The following is a 22,932-nucleotide window of genomic DNA, read 5'->3' on the forward strand; positions in this document are numbered from 1 at the left end:
ACAAATTTATCACTTCCCAAAGCCTAAGACACTAAAATAAATTCATTTTGGTGTAAACAAAGGAAAGCACAGTGAAACATATTAAAATTTTAATTTTTATGGAAATATAAAAACTTTATAATGAAGCAAAGAATGTTTTTTCTCAACAAGCCCACATGGCAAAGAAATAAACTATGTCTGTCAACTGGAATCTTAGAGAAAAATGGATGGGAAGAGGTGGCTTTGAAGAGTCACTGCAGTGTAATGGGAAAGGAAGCTGGGATGTTCGTGCGAATAATTACCTCACGTACCAACACTGTTGCTTTTCATTCACGTTATTTATTTCATCATCTATCACATGGTAGGTTCTGTGGCAAGTGCTGGGGGTAAAAACATTCAGAAGAGACAGCCCAGGGGATAAGGAGCCCGTTCTGCTCCTCCCCTGATCACACTCAAACTGGACAGATACGGCAAACCACCAGCAGAGACCCCAGGGAGCAAACGGCAGCCAGCGGAGGAAGGAGGGAGCTCCAATCTGGAGCTGAGATCACTCAGCTGCAAAGTCTCTTCCAAGTTTTTCCTTTCTTTCTCTTCCTGGATTTGGCCTGAAGGCAAGTCAAGTTGGGAACTTTGTAAAGGTGCAAACAGAAAAAAAAAAATACCCTAGTTATTCATCACTCTGGTTATAGAAGCAGGGTGAAGGGCCCCTTCAAGGAAAGTATGGGGGAAACCCCCATGTTTGCTTTTCTCCTTGTATTTTCCAGTCCTGCCTCAAGGCCAGCTTCAGAAGTAGGTCTGCACTGCAGCCCCAGGGGAGACTCGGACATTTATGATCCCAAATGATGATTCGATCCCCCAGGCAGAAGAATTTGACACCCATTGTGCAAAGTGGGGGAATAGCTGTTGGGTGTTTTCTCTTTTCCCTGCTGCTTTGCACTGTGGTGAGACTGCATGGAACTGTGCCACAGCAAAGGAGGCCAACTCTGACAGGGCCCACACTTTCTTGCCAGAAACACTGGGTAAAGGGGTCCTAGAAGCCAGAGGATGTGGGGAAAATCCCACAGATAAGAGAGAGCTGGAGACAAGAGTCTGTAATCCTGTGTTTGAACCTACACAAGCTGCTCATTCCTCATGTGTAGAAAATGCCCAGAGAAGTATGACAAAAGCTTTAAGAAAACTGAATTATAGTTCTTGGGTGATAAAATCCTCCAAGTACCAGAGCAAGCCTTGAGTGGTGCATGCCCCCACAGACCCAGAGAGCATAAAAGCAACTGAAAATTGAATTTACATTGAAACTAGTTCCACAGAAGAAAAGAACAGACCATGCAGGTTGATTTCCTCTTCAAACAATAAACCAATATTTGCCAGAGGATTTTAACAGTATGCCTAGTCTGACAATGTAATCTTCAAAATGTCCAGGACACAATCCAAAATCACTCGATATACCAACAACCATGAAAATCTGACCAGTCTTCAAAGGAAGAAGAAATCAGCAGATGCCAACCCAAAGATTCAGATGTGTGAATTAGTAGGCTTTAAATTAGCTATTAGAACCACTTTCTATAAACTAAGGTGAACACTGTTGAAATGCGCAAAAAAGAGAAATTCTTAGCAGGTAAACAGAGTTTATAAAAAAGATTTAAATTAGATTTTAGAGTTGAAATATACAATATCTGAAATTAAACATCTATTATACAAGCTCAATGGCTGACTGGAGATGAGAGAGGAAAGAGCAGGTGAACTTCAAGAATGAGAGACAGAGTTTATCCAATCTGAACAGAAAGAAAAGAGATTGAAAACAAAAATGACTGGAGTCTCAGAGACTTATGGGACCACATCAAGTGATCTCATGTTTGTGTCACTGGAGTCCCTAAAGCACAGGCAAAAGATGTTGGTGCAGAAAGAGTATTCAAAAATAATTCCTACAACTTCCCAAATTTGGTGAAAGATAAATTCACATATACGAGAAATTCAGCAAACTCCAAAGAGGATAAACTTAAAAAAAATCAGCCCAGACACATAATAAAATTACTGAAAACCATGGACAAAGAAAAAGTCCTGAAAGCAGCCAGACTGAGGGTGGGGTGGGGGCGGGGATGCCATATTAAATGTATGGACCAGCAGTGCCAAGGACTGAAAGTGTCTTGTGAGTTAAGGTGCCAGAAGAAAAGGCCTATCAACCTAAACTTCTGCTTCTAGTAAAAATGCCTTTGAGTGGTGAAGGTGAAAGAAAGTCATTTCTTAGGTAGGAAAATAGGGTCTGTCACAGCAGGCCTGCTCTCCAAAGACATGTGAAAGGAACTCTTTTAGGCTGAAGGGAAACGACACCAGAGTTCACTTGAAACTTCAAGAATGAAGTAAGAGATAACAGAAAAGGTGACTATCCGCTAGATATAGTAGACTATTTTCCTCATCTTAATTTAAAATATATTTGGCTGTTGAAATATAAAAATGCACTGTTAGCATAATACAGTAAAGAAATATAGGTTTTGGAATCCGAGTACTCCACGTATTTAACGTTTATTTGTGCATGTAATCTTGAACCAGCTAGGTCCAAAAGAGCCATGGTAAGCCAAGACGCAGGCAAGAGGGCAGGAATTATGAATCAGGCTGTAGAGAAGGCAGAAAAAGCAGGAGGGGCCTCTCCACAGAGAGAAGTAGAGAGACCATAAGGAAGAGAGAAAAGCCCTGGCGAGGGAGAGCAAAAAAGAAAGCCAGACAGAAAGGGGGATACATGTTCCCCGGAGCTGCTGCCACCCCTGCCAGATGCTAATCCGCCCTTTCATTCGCTCTAACAAAATAGTCGGACTCGATTCTGAGTCCCCTGTAAAACGAAGGAGCAGCAGATTTGTGTTTAAGGGAAAGGGGGATCTGGCTGCCTGGAGAGTTGTGACGATACAGAAATAGGTCCCAAGTGAGATTCCTACTGCAGTCACCAAACGTGTGCTTTATTTTCCTGCCTGTGCTTCCGCATTCAAAATTGTATAACTTCAAGGCTACTGAAAAATTTCTTGGAACTTCCTGTTCCTAAGCCAATGATATCTGGTTTGCACATGGGCACGCCTTGATTCGAGAATAAAATGTTCAGTCGTAATGAAAAATCACTGTGGAATTGGGTAGAGTTATTTCACTGTGTGAAGTGAGACTGGGGCCATCAGAGAGTCTTAAGCATGAAGTGAATTATATGATACTGGGGCCCCTCCACTGACTAATTTGTGACTCAGATGCACATCAGTTTTCTAATATGGGAGACAATAGTCTTCATCTAAGTTTATAGTAAGGATTGAGAAAATATATGAAAAGTAGCACGCAGTAAGCACTCAAGTATATTTGCTGTTATTATTACATATCTGCTAATAACATTTTTTTGTTAACAATGCAGTTGACGCTTAAAAGATATCTATTGACCAATCTCATGGATCTAGAATGGGAACAAGGGTTCAGTTCTAACTTATAGAACTGTAAAATCTTGGTGGGAAGAATGTTTTTGTGGTTTATATTTTTTAAGACTCTTAGGTATTAAATGTGTCTCAGAAAACAGTTTCCTTGTTCCTTATGTGAGCCCACTAAAACGGAAAGGCTTTCCCTTTGAAAGCTTTGGACTGTGCCAAGTGAAGCCATCTCTAAAAATCCATTTGTACTATTAAATACAAGTCGATGCTTGACTTATACGATATTGAATTTCTATAGTTCCTATTAGAACATGGAGGAAGATTTACAATCGAAGTGGATTTACATGTACTCTGTATCATCGCAATTTGTATTAATAAAAAGAAAGCGTCATCTGAATCCGTGAAAGGCCAGAACTGATGGCTGTTTTCAAAGAAATGAAGTTCTGTTGATTATCGATAAATTGGTGACTTGACTTAACAAAGTGTTCCTGGGTCAAGTGTGTAAACCTTGAGAAAAAGACATCTACTAAGAAGGGCTCCTGGTTGCTAACCGGGCTCAAACTTGAAACAAGGTTAGCAGCCATTTCTGCACAGAGGCCTCTCCGCCACACTGCACCTCACAGAGAAGCTTGCGCTCACCTGCTGGCCTGCAGCCTTGCTGCCGGCTGAGCCAGCTTACAGCTCCCGCCAATCAGAGCGGCTCTATTCTGACCAATCAGGACAGTGCCTTTTGGACCAATCAAACTTCAAGGATTTGCAGTCCTCATTTGCATGAGGACAGATGAGTCAAGGACCAAGGACAGGAGCTTCTGTCCATATAAACCACCTCCCCTCTGGCCCTGGGAGCACAGATTCCCTTTCCACTTAGGACTAAGGACTGCCTCTCCCTGGCTGAGCCGAACCACTGAAGATGTCTCACCAGAGCAGAGCCATCTAGGCGGAGAGGGGCCTGGCCCCAGGGCTGCCTCACAGCCCTGCTATATCGCAATTGAGCTGTTTTGCACTGAGTAAACCTTCCTTCTTCACCGCACCCCAAATTGGAGATTCCTGTTGGTGTTAAATTGGTGCCAACAACCATTGATTGACAAATGTTGTAACGAGGATGACGACTAGTAATTAGTCTAACGTGCTATAGAAATGGTTATTCCAGAGTCTTGTTTATTTTCCTGAATAAATTTTCATCCTTACAGCATCACTTTTACTACCAATTTGCTTAGTAATTTCATTCTAGTAGATCTAGAATCATCATCCCAAAGCATGCTGAAATTTTGTAACAGTGTATTCCATATAATTATATCATTTCATATTATAATATTTACACTTCTATGCAGTATTTTCTAGTTTTCACTTGAGGACTATCCTGTTGCATTTTTAGTAGAGAAAGACATCAAGTAATTAGAGATTGTCTAGTTGTTAAATAAGTGTGTGTATGGAATGCAAACTATGTTCCTGATGTCTCCACTTTTTGTTTGTTTTTAAATCTTCATTCAAGGATATATTTACTGATTTTTTTAGAGAAAGAGAGAGAGAAAAGCATGGATGTGAAAGAGAAACATTGACGGGTCGCCTCTCATACATTCCCTGACCAGGGATCTAAGCCACAACAACTTAGGTATGTGCCCCAACTGGGAATCAAGCGTGCAACCTTTTGGAGTACGTGACGTTGCTCCAGCCAACTGAGCCACCCAGCCAGGGCCTGATGTCATAGTTTTATTTATAAAATGTACGTAACATAGAGTATTAACTGCACTGCAAATTCAAATTTCAGATTCAAATATATATCAAAGGAGCTCATACCTGGGGTGTACCTAAAAGGTTAAATTCCGAAGTGGCATAAATAGGAAGTGTAGGAAGATGTCCATTAAAAATCCTTCAGGGAAGAAACATAAAAATCATCCCAAACTTCAGGGCTGTGAAGGCCATGAAATAAAGTGGACTGGTAATTATGCACATTATGTGCATGTCTTTGTGTAAATCTGTGCATGTGTGCGGACCACAGACGGAAAGCTAATGCCAGGATTGGCATCTGTTCTTAATTTCATGTAAAGGGCAAAAAAAATAAAACCCAACTGTATTTCTTTTTCCAGCAGAAATGTAATAAGCAAGCAAACACCAAGACCTCATTAATTTAGACAATGGCAAAAGCAGCCTGAAAGTTTAACTGTGGATTATTTGAGAATAAGTTCCATTGCAAACCATTCGCTTCCAGCCAATAGCTCCAACTTGTGTCTCACAAAGGACATCGGAGGGGCCCCCACCAGCTTGCTTGTGAATGGGCACATTGCTGACCACCAGAAGCCATTTAATTTAGCAGACATATATCGATGTCTCTCCAGGTGCCAGGCAGCAAACACTGCTACAGTAAGATGCAATCCTTGCCCCCCAAGCTCAGTCCAGTGAGGGAAAAGCAATAACTTGAACACTGTGCGACAGGTGCCCTAGCAGAGGGATGCACAGAGGAGCATGGAGCCCGATGGCCTGCTGCACAGGGGCCACTATTTGAGGGCTGGTGGGGAGGGGGTGGAGCTGGTCTTACGTCTGCTAGTATTTCACTGGGCAGGAGGCAGAGGAAGGTCATTCCAATCAGAGGAAAGAGTCCCGTGGATGGGGAAGAGAAGTGGCTCCCTGCAACTGTTCCCCAGGTAGATGAGGGGAGGGAAAAACAGGGAACCTAGAAAGGTAGTCAGGGCCTTCTATGCCACCTCTTTATCATTCAGGTCTTCCAGGTATGCTGAAGGTCAGTGATCAGAAATTGTAGCCAATAACCCTCATATAGCCACGTTTGTATCAGAATGTCATTCTTGCAGCTGTGTAAAGAATGAACTGGCAGGAATGAGCACAGGAGGAGGAACACTAGTGAGGCAGTTAGCACAGCACCCACGTGGGGCCTGACACCGGGCATCGAGATACAGAGGAATAAGCTTTAGTGATACTGCTGCTACGGGTGCTGAGAATCCCCAAGAACAAAGCCCGTCTTCATGGGTTTTCATCTGTATGCCAGTTTGTCCCATTAAGATATTAACAACTCTCTTGATTTCATAATAGTATAATTTATGTAACAAACCCTCTTTCATACAAAGTAAAAAAGTCAACCCAAATGATCACAATTCCAAATTCATAGTTTTTGATAAATTATTTTGTTGTGTATATAGCATGTAAATATGACATTAGCAATTTAAAGATAAACTTTATAACATTTTCAAAATGTGTGTCTCCCTGAGACACCTCACAAAGCTAGTTCACGAAGCTAATCCTATTATGTCTCCACACACCCTCAGGCGCACACAGCGTGAAGGGCTAGAAAATGTCCTTAAGAAGCCAAAGCAGAGCAGCCACCCCGCCCCAGCACCTGCTGCTTCAGCTTAGGGGAGGCCTTTCTGCTTCAGGCCAGCGAGCCTGCCCTGCGCCCGCTGCTGGTCCCAGCAGTGCTGGGCAGGTCTCAAAATACATAAGTGCCAACCCAGAGTGACTCCCTGTCCCAGCTCCGTGACTAGGGACGCGCCAAGTCACGTGCCCTGCACAGTCCACCAGTTTTTCAGGACCAAGAGCTCGGAGGAGCAGGATGGAGGTTGCTCACCTCCCACTGTAAACACAGGGGAGTAACTGGAGGAGGAGGGCCCTGGGCAGGGGGCCTGGGCCTTCACCGGCCCTGCTGGCTGTGACCTTGGGAAAGTCCCTGAAGTGGAAAGAGTGGTTTCTTCTCAGGGTAGAGAACTTCCACGGTTTGAGAGGAAACCCATGGTCATGCTCTCCTTTGCTCCATCTGGAGGTGTTGGGGGCTAGGAAGGGAGGTCCAGCAGGTGCTGGGTGGTGCCTTGCAGAGCCCAGGTAGGGGAGGTGGAGGCAGGGAGGTGGGGCAGGGGAGGTGGGGGCTGCCATGGGAGCAGTTTGGCGGGATGCAGCTTGCTGGCAGCAACAGCCAGCATCCTCAAGGTCAAGTAAAGGAGAGAAGGGGGTCTCAGAGTGAGGGGCGGTGGATCAGAACATGCCATTCCAACACTTGCCACTTTGGCCTAAGAATTACCTTAATCTGCTCTAGAAATAGAGTGAATGAGAATCAGCAGGTGCAGAGGACCCCTCCTAGGAGCTCTCCTTAGCTAACCCAAAGCAGAAAATTGAGAGAAAGGAGAAAGCCATACATTTCCTCTTCCGGGAGCTTATGGCTTGAAGACAGAAAGTCGGCATCCAGACAGGTCTGCAAATCACCCTTGTGTGCTCCTCCATGTGTATTTGTAATAACTGCAGGGCCCCAGTCACTGAAACTAAGAGCAGAGGAAAAAGCCCCTTCCTTCCTCACTGGGTTATTGTGTACAGAGCAGCTCGGGTCCTGGTCTAGGGGAGGGGAGACTAGGATGTGGAACCAGGTGAGAACCTCTGCACCCGGGTCTCTCTGGTGCTCCTGGGTTATTGAGAAGGGGCTGTGCCTGTGCCCTGGCTCAGCCCTCACAGGGAGTCTGTGCTCTCTCCACAGCAATCCCTAGTGTGTATTTTACAAATGAAGCTCAAAGAAGTTAAGTTCAAAAATTAAATAGCCAGTAAATGGCTAGGGCAAAACTGGAACTCAGGGCTGTCTGTGCTCAGTCTCAGACACCATCTGTTTGCTGTGTTTCTTCAAATAAACTGTCACTGTTCCATCTGAGTGTTCTATTTTTTTTTTTTTTTATGTCTTTCTAGATTTCAAAGAGAGGCAGAAGGAGAGAGATAAAAACATCAGTGATGAGTGAATCATTGATCTGCTGCCTCCTGCTTGCCCCTTACTGGGGACTGAGCCCGAAACCCGGGCATGTCCCCTGACGGGGAATCGAACCTCGATCTCCTGGATCCTACCTAGGTTGAGGCTCAACTGCTGAGCCACTCCAACAGGGCCCATACGAGTGTTCTAGGCTCACACCCTCTCCTCCAGCTGCTCCTGCTTCATCCTCCTGAGATGCTGACAGCTGCTGAGGGGAAAGGCTGCCATCAGGCTTCTGGCTTCTGCAACATTCTTCTCCTGACTAGAATAAGCAGCCTTCTCACTGTCCTTCAGTGTCCAACCAAGCACCCTTCCCTCCTTGAAGGGACAGAGTGCAGCCAGCCCAGCATCTCCTCCAAAAGGCAGGAGAGCATAGGATGAATGGCAATATAGACTCAAGAGCTAGAATACCTCTTACCAGGCATGTGACCTTGGGGAAGTTACTTAGCTATCTGTGCCTCACCCTAACCTTCCTTAAAATGTGACAATACCATCTTGTAGTGTTGATAAGAGGATCAGAATAGTTAAGGCAGGCCAGCACTGAGCAGAATCCCTGGTCTGCAGACTCAGTCAGTGCTCCAGCTCCCCAGGCCTGGGGCCTAGCTCTCTGGGTTGCCTTTCCTTCTGTACACCCCCCCCCACCTCCACCTCTTCACTCCGAATTCCTTCAGGCAAACACTCGGTCTTGTCCATGCGTCTAACCCCAGGGGCAGTTTTATCCCTGGCATAGAACAGATGCTCAGTAAAATACGAATGAGTGAATAACCGATCATTTATCACTCAGCTCCCACTGAAATCTCAAGGTATACAGCCCAGGTGGGTGGAAGAGTTAATAGACATGGAACAGAATGAATCTAGCTCATTCAAAACAGAAGCAAACCCACAGTCTTGGCCTCATTACTGTAATAGTTGGAGAGTCTTTACCACTTAAATCCTTACTGGGGAAAACCAGGCACTTAGAAGAGAAGAGCTGAGGAACCAAGTGGTGAAGTGCTATCACTGAGTAAGAGTGCCCAGGACAGTCCACACTCCTGAATACCAGCACATGGAAGTGAATTAAGAGCACCAAGGATTTCTGTAAGTGTTCCTGCCCAACTCTGAAATGCCCGAAGACAGACATATTTCCTCATTAACAGGGAATTTTAAGATTCCCTCTGAAAAATCTTATCAGTGCCTGAGAAGACTTGTTATCCTTTATATCAGCCAATGAAAAGAACATTTTGAGGACCATTTTATTTGTATACTTCTTTCACATTAGATTTGAACCTGCTTACCCAAAGCTTTTTTATTTTTATTATTTTTTAATATTTTAATTCATTTTTTTAAAGAAAAAGGGAGAGGGGGAGAGAGACAGAGAGAGACAGACATCAATGTGAGAGTGAAACATCCATTGGCTGCCTCCTCCATACTATGTACCAGGGATCAAGCCGCAACCCAGGCATGTGCCCTGACCGGGAATCGAACCAGCAACTTTTCGGTGCACAGGATGACACCCAACCAACTGGGCTACACTGGTCGGGCTTACCCAAAGCTTTTTTAGAAACCATTGAAAGTAAATACAGCAAAGTCTTGCTCACTTAGTTGTAAGTATTCTATTGTAAGTATTCAAGGCCCCTGAATCTTCATTTTTATATTATTCAAATGATTTGTCTCTGTAAGTTTCTAACACCCTAGAAATCACATTTCTCTGGGGAATTTTATGGTGTTTTATTACAACCCTGCATCCAAGAGTCTTTCTGGTAGGGATGGGACCAAAAGTAGGTTCTACTATTTCTGCATCAGAAAAGTTAGTTTAGGAATTCCATCACATCAACATGATTTGATATTTCTCCCTCTATTTATCGTAAAACACCCAACAAAAGGATGATTAACAACTAAATTGAATTCTACTCTTTCATCTACTTACGTTCAAGTTGGTGGTTGACTGAAAAACATCTACTTTATATCAGGCACTGTGCTAGGTAAGCACTCGCTGGTGATGTGACATAAAAAGTACAATGTGCCCTCAAACAGTCTAATAGGAGAGAAATGAATACAGTCAGATGGCGATCGGCTGTGCCAAGCACAAGGAGAAACTCTATGGTGTATGGCCCAAAAACAGAGAAAGGGCACTTGACCCAGTCTTGGCTTACTACAAAGGCTTCTTGGAGGAGGTGATTCTTAAAATGGAGAACAGAAATGGAGGAAACGCAGGCAGAGCGCAGAGAGCACAGCAGGGACACCAAGGAGGGAAGCAGCGTGTGCGAGCTGCTCAGGGAGGAGGCCCAGCGAGAGCGGAAGCTTTTGAGGGAAAATAAGGGGCAGATCCTGATGGTCCTTGTAGGTCATTTCCCACTGGAACAATTCGCCCGGGTTGTATGAAGCTTTCCCCATAAAACATGAAAAAATCACTGAATAACTGGAGTTAATATTGGCTTTTGATCCACATGGATCTTCAATGTATCAATATTCAAACCACTGGCGAAATGTTTGCAGTCTGATTTGGGGACGGGGGTATTTTCAATGAGAAAGAAATACAAATTAAAATCAGAAAAACACATATTCCGTTTTTTCTTACAGAAATTTACATTTTCCTAATATCGTTTTAAAGGGGTAAAATACTATGAGATAAAGTTACCCAAAAAATCGGACAGAACTTCATAGTTAACTACCCTGCCTTGTGGGGAAAATGAACCGGGCAAAGAAACCTCATCAAACAATAAAAAAGAAAGGAACCAAAGAAGTTTCTAGGGAGCAAATAAAGGCATTAGGATGAGAACAAGCGTGAGCGGCTGGGTGGGAGGGTCCACTGGCGAGCGCTGGCCTGTCCCTGACAAACGCCTTGGGAGGAGGCGGACCTGCGTAATCACACATGCAAGGAGTGCTAGCTCAGCCCACGTGGGGACAGACAGGAGAGCTGGGACATAGCTGGCATCTCTGGCAGGGCAAGCACGCCCCACTTAATCCAGAACAGACATTCTCACTTTGCTTACTCACAAACAGATAGAGAGTCACAGTTTCCCACTTTGCAGGAAACGGCCCTGCTGCTCGGAGTCAGTATTCACCAAGTACAGCCCCTGAAGCCTTCCTGGGCATCTCCATTCACCTGGCCTCTGCTCAGGACAATCTGAAAGTCTGCGGTAGAAATGCCTCCTGGCAGCCTGGAGTTCTCACTGACCTGCCAGCTGTTTGCTGTGAGTTTTAGTTTCTGTTTGTTTCTTGACAAAAAGGTAGAACCAGAAGTCTCAGGAGTAACTGAGACTCTAACTCTTCTGGTTAGAGTCCCAGCAAGTGCATGGTCAATATTTCCCTTTGAAAATGAACTGAACTTCCAGGTCTCTGCTCGAAAGAAGCAGCCTCCTAAAGCTGCCCATTTTAACCGTAAAATCACTGACGAGGTCAAACAGCATTCCCATGGCTACTCTGTACATGGTCTAGTGGGTGATTTGTTTTTGTTGGTGGTGGTGGTTTAATCCCCACCCAAGGGTATGTTTTATTAATTTTTAGAGAGAGGAAGGGGGAGAGAGGGAGAGAGAGAGAAACATCATTGATGTGAGCGAGAACATCAATCAGTTGCCTCCCATGCATGCCCCAACTGGGATCAAACCCGCAGCCTCGGTATGCACCCTGGCCGGAATGGAACCGCAACCTTTTGGTGCACAGGACAATGCTCCAATCCCCTGAGCCACCTGGCCAGGGCAGTGATTTGGTTTTATTTCTTTATTTGCAGTGACAGGAGGCCTCTTTTGAAGACTTCCCTCTCTAGCTACTCAACACAGCAAGTGCTACAGCAAATAGCTGCCATATTCCATAATAACAGCTGTTGCTCTGGAAACAAGTTAACATTCTGACTTCCACAAAATGCTTCACTCCCCTTAACAATAGGGATCCAGTACTTCATTGATGTGAATAACAGCCTGGGCCACTCACAAACCTGAAGCAATGGATTTGAGTACTTGGGAAAAGCCCTAGTAAAATCTATCATTTTAAAATAACTATATTTAAGTCACTGTAATTTTATTTCTATACCCCCAAACTTGTCTTTAAAGAGTAATAAGTAGTAAAAGAAAAGCTGATCTTGACTCATCATACCAAAACGAAAAAGTAAAATAATAGAACTCACCAATTCTTCTCTAATTAACAAATGGATTTTGTTTTAAAGTACATGTTGCTTGTTGGGAACGTGAAACAATTTCCCCTATAGTGTTATCAGGAAGGTGATTATGGAAATACAGACAGCTCACTGCAGGCGATGATCTTTGTGTTGAGAAATTTAAACATTCTCAGATTCACCATCTTTCAACAGGCAGCAATAAATCCTACCTCACAGTGCTGTCACCAAGACCCAAGGGGGCGATATGTGTAAAGTAGGTGGGCCCGCACACTGGCTGCCACGATAGGAGCCCAGCATGTGTTCCCATCAATCCATTTAATTTTGAATAAGAAATGAAAGAAGCCACTTTGTTGTGACATTAGTGATTTTGTAAGATAAAAAATAAAATGTCTCTTTTTATACATTTGCAGAAAGATTAGCAGGTTTCGATCCAAAAGCCTACACACCACATTCACTAGGTGCCTGCAACTTCACATGTCCAAAAACCACCGGAGCTTCCTCTTTAAGGTCAGCCTTCCCCATCTCTAATTACAGCAACTTCCCCCCTCCAGCTGCTAAGGCCAAAAAGGGCCGCCACTGACTGTTCTGCAGTCACACCCTACACCCAATCCATTAGCAAATCCGGTCAACTGCTCTTCAGAATATAGCCAGACACGGAACTTCTGCTTCCAGGAAAAAGCAACAGACATACTTTCCCCTAATTTCCTTTTATTCACAACTAAAATCCCCGGAGATTATCTATGAAAGAAACAGAAGAAGATTTAGAGAGACGAAGAGAAGAGGCAGATCAGCGAGGGACCTCGGACACAAGGAATGATGCAGTAGTGAGTTGCCTGGGGCTGCTTTTGGCCTCATTTATCTCATACTGAAGTTAGAGGCATCAACCGGATGCTGACAATGAAAACCCGGTCCATTTAGACCAAGTACCAGGAAAGGGGCAGCATAGCAAGACAGAAACATTCATATAATAACTGCTCAACTGCAAACACCCCAGAAAAACTTCAAAGTCTAAGTGGAGGGTCTAGATTCCACCCTCGGTGGACCATAAGGAACACTCCAGCCCCCCCCTACTGGGGGTTGTCAGAAAAGGAAGGGTGGTGAGCTTTTCATCACACCAGGTGTCAGTGGAGACGAAAAAGCCAGCGACCAAGAAATGCCAACAGTTACATACAGCAAAAGCCCGGACAAAACTGTTTAACCAAAGGGCCACCTAAGGGGTCACCTAGCAAGGCAGGAACCTTTTAGAAAAGAACCCCTCTATACCAGTCAAGCATCACAGAATAAAGCACTAGCCCTCAATTGCACTCTGATCAGACCAAGAGGGGAGCCTAGACTTCAGCCCTTGACAGGCTGTAACAAGGTGTGCCTCCACCATCAACATACATGAGCACAAGGATATGGCAGAAAAGACTGAAGAAGGAGTCAAGACTGTCATCTCTGCAGGAGTAATGAAGCCACCATTCACAGACACAGGAGAAACCATGTGGGGGCCTGGTGGACTCCACCCCTACAAAATGGAAATGAGACATCCCTCCCATGCAGGGTGGTATCAGGAGAAGCCTAGTGGAGAATCAAAACTTTCCCTACCACCCAGGAGTGAGGCCACCCCTGCATACTCACGATGTCAGTGGAAGCCATGGCAGAAGCTGTAATGATCCAAACCTGAGCCCCTGGCCAGGATGGTATCGACGGAACCACAGTAGGAAGCAAAACTCTCATTACTGCCCAGCAGTACCAAGAAGGGCTCCTCGTCATGTCAACACAGACCAAGTGGGGAACCTGGAATCCCATTCCCACCTGATTTTTATTGAGGTAGTATCCATTCTTCCTAGGATCAGTATCAAAAAAGCCAACCAAAACAGAAGATCCAGAGTCTCATAACATAATACCTCCAAATTCCAGGTTTTAATTGGAAAACAAAGAGACTATTCATACCAAGAATCAGAAAAATGTCAACTTCAATGAAAAATATCATGCAACAAATGCCAACAGACAAAGAAGTGTTAATATTACTTAACAAAGATTGTAAATAAGCCATGACAAAAATGTCTCAAATAGAAAGATGAACATTCTTGAACCAAATTAAAGTCTTGGCACATAAATAGAAGATATAAAGAAGAACCAAAAGGAAATTTTAGAAATAAAAAAATATAAGAACCAAAAAAAAAACAGAACACAGTTGATTTTCTGAACAGCTATAGAATATAGAGAAAGGAGGTATACTCAAAAACACTAGATAAATCAAAATTAAATGGAATTCTAAAAAAAAAAAAATCAAGTAATTTATTGTAACAGAGGAGAAAAAACACAGAGAATTAAAAGCAGAACAAAGAGAAAACAGAGATTAAAATATCAGGGTTAAGTCCTAACATACCGATTATGAAATTAAATGTAAATAGTATTAATACACCAATTAAAGAAATTTGCTTTAATGTTTATGTATCTAACAAGAGAGTATCAAACTATGTGAGACAAAACCTGATCGAACTGAAAGTGATATCACTGTAATTAGCTAATTATAAATGATAGAAAAGGAGCAAAGGGAGAAGCCAGACATTATAGGCATGTCATTTGGGCAGCTTCACCAGGAAACAGCAACTCTGCACTCCCTAGGGAACCACTGGCCTATTCCTTGCAAAACACTTGGAGAAGGGATATAACAAAGGAAAGATATATGCATGCCCAGGAAAGTTGGGGTGACATAGGAAAGGTACTTGCCTGTCAATCATACCTGGGAACAAAGATTATTAGCCAGAATGGGCATGGCCACTGAAAATGGTTGAAAATTTGGGAATACATACTCTCCTAAACAAAGAAATTCACTCTCTTGTGGCTCTTGTTGCTCTTGCGCTCTTGGCTCATCTTTGGCTTCCTTGCATTCACCTGTGTTTCCTCCACTGCCACGTGGCCCTGCAGACCCCTCATGCAATGGACTAAAGGACTACAGTGGGAAACCCAGACTATTCTAGCCTGATGCTGGGTTGGACTCTGCTCCAACATGGAAAGGAAACTGGTCCCTGGCTCTGATTTTAGCTCTAGTGAAGCCCCAGCTACACTTCTGTGACTGGACAAAGGAAAATGGGGCTTAGAAAACTTAGGGGTTTGATTCCACAGAAATAAACCTTTATGCAGTATTGCATCCTCCAGTGCAAGTCTCAAAAAATTCTTTTTCTTGAGATATCAGAAAAAATTCACCCCCATTAGCAACCAGATGAGGACCGCTCCTCTCCGTTAACAAAAGGAGAAAAAAAAAAATTGTTGCCAGTGGTAGTGAGGGGATCCTTGTGCCCACCTGTTGCTCATGGGAGTGCAATTCTTACACTATCCCAAGAAAAAGAAATTTCTGAGACTCTCATGGAAGGATAAAATATTGTAGAAAGCTTTATTTCTGTGGAATCAAATCCCTGAGTTTCCAAGGTCCCCTCTCCCTCAGTTCCACCATAGAAGTATAGCTGGGGCTTCGGTAGAGCTAAAATCAGAGTCAGTGTCCAGAGTGTCCACTCCATATTGGAGCAGTATTGAATCCGGCATCCATTACATGTGGTGTCTTCGGAGCTATGTGGCTATTGAGGAAACATGGGTAAATGCAAAGAAGCAGGAACAAGAGAGCCCCACAAGCCAAGACCAACAACAGAGAGAATTCCTTTGTTTGGGGGATTATGTATTCCCCCAATTTTTGTGGGCTTGCAGTGGCCTACCCATTCTGGCCAACCAACTCTGTCCCCACATTTGACTGACAGGCAAGTTCCTTCCCTATGTCACCCCAACTTCACCAGGCATGCATCTATCTCCCCTTTGTTGGACCCCTTTCCCCAGTGATCTGCAGGGAATGGACTGGTGTTCCCTAGGGAGAGTGAAATTGCAGCTTCCTGGTGAAGCTGCCCAAATGACATGCCTATAATGTCTGGCCTCCTCTCTTGTTCCTTTCCTATTATTAATAACTAGCTAATTACAATGGTATCAAATTCCCTATCATAGCTGGAGAGTTCAACAACTCTCATTTTAGAAATGGACAGATCTAGCAGGCAGAAAATCAGTAAGGACATAGCTGGACTCAGTAACACTATCAATCAACTATATACAACTGGAATCTATGGACTACTTCACTCAACAAAAGCAGAATACACATTCTTCTCAAGCTCACATGAAACATTCACTAAGGTAGACCACATTCTGGCTATAAAGCACACCTTAACAAATTTAAAAGATTAGAGTTCAAACAATGTCTGCTCCTAGACCACAGTAGAGTTAAATTAGAAATCAATAACAGAAAGATAACCAGAAAACCGAAAAATAGCTGGAAAACTCAAACAAGAAGAAATAGACAATGTAAAAAGAGGCCTATATTTATTAAATAAATTGAATCTATCATTAATAACCTCCCAAACAAAAAGGACCAGATCTATGTGGGTTCACTGGTGAATTACATCAAACATTTAAGGAAAAAGTATGCCAATTCTCTATAATATTTCAGAGGATAGAAGCAGAGGAAAGAATTATACACCATGATCAAGAGGGAGTTGTCCTTGGTATACAAAGTTGTTTTAACAAACAAAAATCAGTTAATGCAACCATGACAAGCTAAACAAGAAAAATCACATGATCCTATTAATACATCTGGAAAAAAATTTCTGACAAAGTCCAACACCCATTCATAATAACAAACTCAGGAAACTATAAATAGAGGAGAAATTCCTCCAATTGGTGATGCATATATACAAAAACTCTACAGCTAATATCATACTAAATAGTAAGAAACTCAAAGCTTTTTTACTAAGATCAGGAACAAAGCAAGGATGTCCCCTATCATCCTTTAAACATCTCACTGGAAGTCTTTGCTAATGCAATTAGAGAAGAAAAAGAAATAAAAGCTATATAGATCGTGAAAAAATAAAAGTATCTTTGTTCACTTGGTGACATGATTTTCTACATAGAAAATCTTAAAAATTTATGCAGAAAAAACCCTCAGGGAACTAATAATAGCAAGGTTTGTAAGATACAAGATTAATATGCAAAAGTCAACTGGTTTTCTATACACCAGCAATGAACAAACGGAATTTGAAATTAAAAACACAATACCATTTACATTATGGTATATGTAATGTACCCCCCCCCCAAATGAAATATTTAGGTCTAAATCTAACAAAATATGTAAAGTTCTAAACGAGAAAAACCACAAAACTCTGATGAACAAAAACAAAGAACTAAATAAATGGAGAGATTTTCCAAGTTTGAAAGTAGGAAGATTCAATATTTCCAAGCTGTCACCTCTTTCTAACTTGATATATAGATTCAATACATCTCAATCAAAATTCCAGAAAAGTTATTTTGTGACTATCAACAAACTGATTGGAAAGTTGATATGAAAACCCAGAATGGCCAACACAATATGAAACGTAAAGAACAAGGTTGGCAGACGGATACTACCTGACTTCAAGACTTACTAGACAGCTGCATTAACCAAGACAGTGTGGTATTTGCAAAATAATATACATATATAGATCAATTAAACATAATAGAGAGCCAAGAAATAGATGCATATAAATACAGTCAACTGATCTTTGACAAAGGAACAAAGACAATAAAATGGAGCTAAGAAAATGCTGCATGGACATCTCCATGCAATAAAGTGACACTAGATGCAGACCTTAGACCCTTCACAAAAATTAACTCAAAATACATCAGAGACCTAAAACTACAACACAAAATGAAAAACTCCTAGAATATAATGTAGGAGAAAACTTGGACGTCCATGTAATATGGTGATGACTTTTAGATAATGACACTAAAGGAACAATCCATGAAAGAAATAATTGATAAGCTGGACTTTACTAAAATTAAAAACTTCTCTGCAAAAGACAACGTCAAAGAGAATAAGAATATAAGCTACAGACCAGGACAAATATTGGCAAAAGATACATCTGATAAAGGACTATGATCCAAAATATGCAAAGAACCCTTAAAAATAAAAAAAATGAGAAAACAAACAGCCCAATTAAAAAATGGGCCAAGGATCTTACTTAACAGACACTTCACCAAAGACAGAAAGGTGGTAAGTAAGCATAGGAAAAGATGCTCCACATCACATGTCATCGGGGATGGTCCTGCAATCACTTTCCCTGGTATTCACCCAAAGGAGTTGCAAACTTGTGAACTTGAGTCCACACAAAATTACCTGCACACACGTGTCTATAGCAGCTTTATTTATAATCGACAAAACTTGCAGGCAACCAAGTTGTCCTTCATTAGGTGAGTGGGTAAATAAGCTGTGGTACAACCACCCAGTGGAATATTATTCAGTGCTAAAAAGAAATGAGCTAACAAGCCATGAGAAGACATGGGGATAACTTAAATGCATATCTGAAAAGGCAAAATACTGTGGGATTCCTTCAATATGACATTCTAGAAAAGGCAAAACTGTGGGGACAGTAAAAAGCACAGTGGTTGAGGTGAAAGGGAAGTATAAATAGGCAGAGCACAGAGGAGTTTTAAGTGGTAAAACTACTACGATACTGTAATAACAGATACATGTCATTATATATTCGTCCAAATCCACAATGCCAAGAGTGAGCCCTAAGGTAAAATATAAACTTTGGGTGATTATAATGTGTCAGTGTAGGTTCATCAGTCATAACAAATGTACCAATCTGGTTTGGGATTGATAGTAGGGAGACCTGCATGTGTGGGGGCGGCAGATATATGAGAAATCTCTGTGCCTTTCTCTCATTTTTTCTGTGAGCCTAAAACTGTTTTTAAAATTTTATATTAAAATTAAAAAAAAAAAAAAAAAGAAGTTTAGCAGGTTTGATTTAAAAATTCATCCAACTATATGCTGTCTGTATGACACTCCAAAGCAAAAACTGATGGAACAAAAAAGAGAAAAAGGTAAATCCACAATTATTTTGGAGGCTTTAATAGATGAAGAAAATATACCATCTCTCAACAATTAATAGAACAACTGGGCAGAAAACCAGCCAGGACACAGAAGAGGTCAACAGTGCCACAGCCAGTAGTTCTCACTGGCATTCCTAGTCCATTCCATCCAACAACAGCTATAAGAAGCATACAGTGCAACAGACCATACCCTGGACCAAAAAACCAGCCTCATTAAATTTAAAATAATTTAAATCATGTAGAATATGGCCTTTCATCACAATGGAATCAAACTAAAAATTAATAACAGAAAGAATAAAGAAAAATCTTTAAACTCTTGGAAACTAAACAACACACTTCTAAATAATCTAATAATTACAGAAAAAGCCTCAAGGAAAGTTTGAAAAATAATTAAATTAAAATTAAACAGATCAAAAGTATGGGAAACTGCTACAGCAGTACTGGGTATAAAATCTATACCAATAAATGCTTACAATAGAAAAGAGCAAAAAAGTAAGCAACCTAATCTTTTACCTCAAGAAACTGTGATTATACATCAATTGATGCAGAAAAACATTTAACAAAAGTCAACATCCATTCGTAACAGAACCTCACAGGAAACTAGTAATAAAGGGGACCATCCTCAATTTAATAAAGCACATCTATAAAAAACCCACAACAAATATCCTACTTAATGAAAAAAGACTGAATGATTTTTCAAGACTAGAAACAAGGCAAAGATGTTTTCTCTCACTGCTGTTACTCAAAGTGCTACTGGAAGTTATAGCCAGTGCAGTAGGGCAATAAAATAAAATAAAGGGCATATAAAAAGTCAAGGAAGAAATAAAACATTCCCTATATGCCAATGGCATGACTATCTATGTAGAAAATCCCAAGTAATCTATTAAAAAAGAAAAAAACTTCCTAGAACTACTAAGTGAATTCAGTATGGTCTCAGGTTACAAAATAAATATCAATTATATTTCTATATATACACATGCAAACCACAATTAAAAATACAATACCAGCTATAATTCCTCAAAAAATGAGATACTTATATACAAATTTAACAAAGCACATTAGGCCTTGTACGCTTAAAAGCTACAAAATGCTGATGAAAGAAAATAAATAAGATCTAAATAAACTGAAAGATATATTACATTCACATATTGGAAGACTCAACATAATAAAAATTCTCCCTAAACTGATATACAGATAACTCTATCATTCAAGAAAGAATTTTTTGTATAGCTACAGACAAGACTACTCTAAAATTTATATGGAAAGGCAAAGGATCTAGAATAGTTAGAATAATTTTTTAAAAAAAGAACCTTGTCGGAGAAATCACTCAACCAAATTTCAAGACACATACACAGCTAAAGTAATCAAGATGGTGTGGGACTGGCAGTGGGACAGACACATAGGTCACTGGGACAGAATACACAATCCAGAAATAGTCCCATACAAGTATGACCAACGATGCTTGTGCAACGATAGGTGCACAAGCATTCCAATGAAGGAAAGATTGTTTCTTCAACAAATGATGTTAGAGCAATGGGATATACATTTGAAAAATGATAAATCTTGTACCTTATACAAAAAGTAACTCAAATGGATCATAGATTTAAATCTAAAACATAAAACTATAAAACTTTTGGAAGAAAACAGGAGAAAATCTGCAGGACCTAAGGCTTGGTCCTGCAGATATGACACCAAAGGTATGATTCATAAAAGAAAAACTCCATAAACGGACTTCAACAAAATTCACAACTTTTATTATGTTAAAGGCCTTAGGGTGATGAAAATACAGAGTGGGAGAAAATATTTGGAAACCACGTATCCAGGAATGACTCAGCCAGAATATATAAAGAACTCTCCAACTCACAGTAATGAAACTCAGTAAGAAAATACGTGGATGATCATTAAGGCTGGGTGATGACCACATGGGTTTACTATACTCTTGTCTCCATTTCTATAAATGTTTGAAAATGTCTATAATAAAATAGTTTGAAACAATTAAAATAGGAACTAAGTGGAATGTAGGACTGATATTGTAAGGTATATAGTAGCCTGGACTTAAGAGTTTTTGTTTTGTTTTCTTGTGTTACAGGTGTTGCCCATTTGATAATTTCCTTACTGGTTGTAAAATAATTTTTTAAAAAGTCATTCTAGAATCAGACAGATATTCCCATCCTAATACCCTTACCTTCCTCATCTAAAATAAAGCAAACATCCTGGGCTCCCTAGTCCCACCCTTGCCTTTCTGTAGTCTGTTGAGATTCTTGTACAATATAAATCAGATCTCCCCTCCCAGCCTCCTCTCGATCCCACTCAGGATAAAAGCCAGTCCCTCCACTGGGCCAACTTCTCCGGACACCCTCTGTCTCTCTGACCATCTCCTCGGCTCCTCCCTCCCTCGCTCTTCTGCTGTGTGGACTTCTCTGTCCTCCGCACACAGCAGGCGTCCCAGTCCCTAGGCCTTGGTACCTGATGTTCCCTCTGGAACACTCCTCTTCTGGTCGTCAGATGGCTCACTCTCTCACTTTCATGTCTCCGCTCAAATGTCACTTTCTCTGAGGCCTGTTTTCCTCTGACCACATTAAAGACTTCTTATCACCCCCACTCATGCCACCTCAGGCCCTTAGTCTCCAGCCTCCGTCCATGTTTCATGTTTTACCAGAGCACGTGTCATCTTCCAATTTACTATAAAATTGACTTACTTTGTGTTCCTTTGTCTTTCTACTCTCACTAAAATGTCAGCTCCACAAGTGCAGGGATGTCCTTCCGTTTTGTTCACTGCTGTTCCCTAAAACCTAGAAAAGTCTCTGGCACATAGTATGTGCTCAATAAATATTTGTTGAATTTAATCAATATTACCAGATAAATTGTGGTCGATCTTGGCCAGTACAGATGGTAATATTAACTATCTTGTACTAGGAAGGTGGTGATCATGATCATGATCGTGAACATTACTTTTGAAGCCTTTCCGTTTTGCCAGAAACTCTGCCAAACACTTGATGTGACTGCCCATGTGTGTACACGCACACACACACCACACACGTTCAGAGAGCAGGAAGCATTCACAGGGAGAAGCCGTGATGCATTCGTGAGCCCGGAGGATGGCTTATTCCCAGGGCTCTGAATTGGAACACTGTCATAAAAATAGCTGACATTTGTCGAATACCGACTACATGGCCGCCACTCTGCTAAGCCTTTATGTTATTGTCTCTTTTCTTCCAACAACTGGGTGAGATTGATACTTATCTTCCTTTTACAAAGGAGTGCAGTGAATTTCACCGAGATCACCAGCCAGACCCAGGCAGCGGTGTATTTTCATCAGGTGAACAGGCGCCCTGACTGAACGCTCAGCCGGGCCCGGGAAGCCTACAGTGAGCCAGGCCTGCGCTCGACCCTGCACAGCGCCCATCCAGCCCCTAAAAGAGAAGTAGGGGAACTGTGACCGCTTAGCACAGCGATTTTCAACCCTTTTCATCTTATGGCACATAAACTAACGACGAAAATTCTGCGGCACACCAAAAGATATATTTTTGCCAATCTGACAAAAAAATAGATATAATTTTTTATTCATTCACACTGGATGGCTATTGATGTGTTGGCTGTTGTCGTGTTTTTTATCTGACAATCTAAGGGAAAAGAGGTCAGTGCCCTTGACTCAATACTCAGGAACTTCATGTTCTAAAAAGCCTTGTGGCACACAGGTTGAAAATCTCTGGCTTAGCTGGATGGCAGTGCCCCATTTAACCCAGGGCCGACCAACTACAAACGGACATTGTCTTTCCCATGAGACCTCCTTAGTCTCTCTACTTAATACTGGCAACCTCTCCACACACACTCCAGACTGT

At 41.7% G+C, this 22,932-nt stretch overlaps 1 protein-coding gene across 1 annotated transcript in view; it reads right to left on the minus strand.

Moving 5' to 3' along the window:
* TMEM182 (transmembrane protein 182) overlaps positions 1 to 22,932 on the minus strand; it is a 52,666-nt gene that overhangs the window by 19,314 nt on the left and 10,420 nt on the right. The window lies entirely within an intron of this gene.

Source organism: Miniopterus natalensis, chromosome 13, assembly GCF_054644295.1.
Source record: "Miniopterus natalensis isolate mMinNat1 chromosome 13, mMinNat1.hap1, whole genome shotgun sequence".
Lineage (NCBI taxonomy): Eukaryota > Metazoa > Chordata > Mammalia > Chiroptera > Miniopteridae > Miniopterus > Miniopterus natalensis.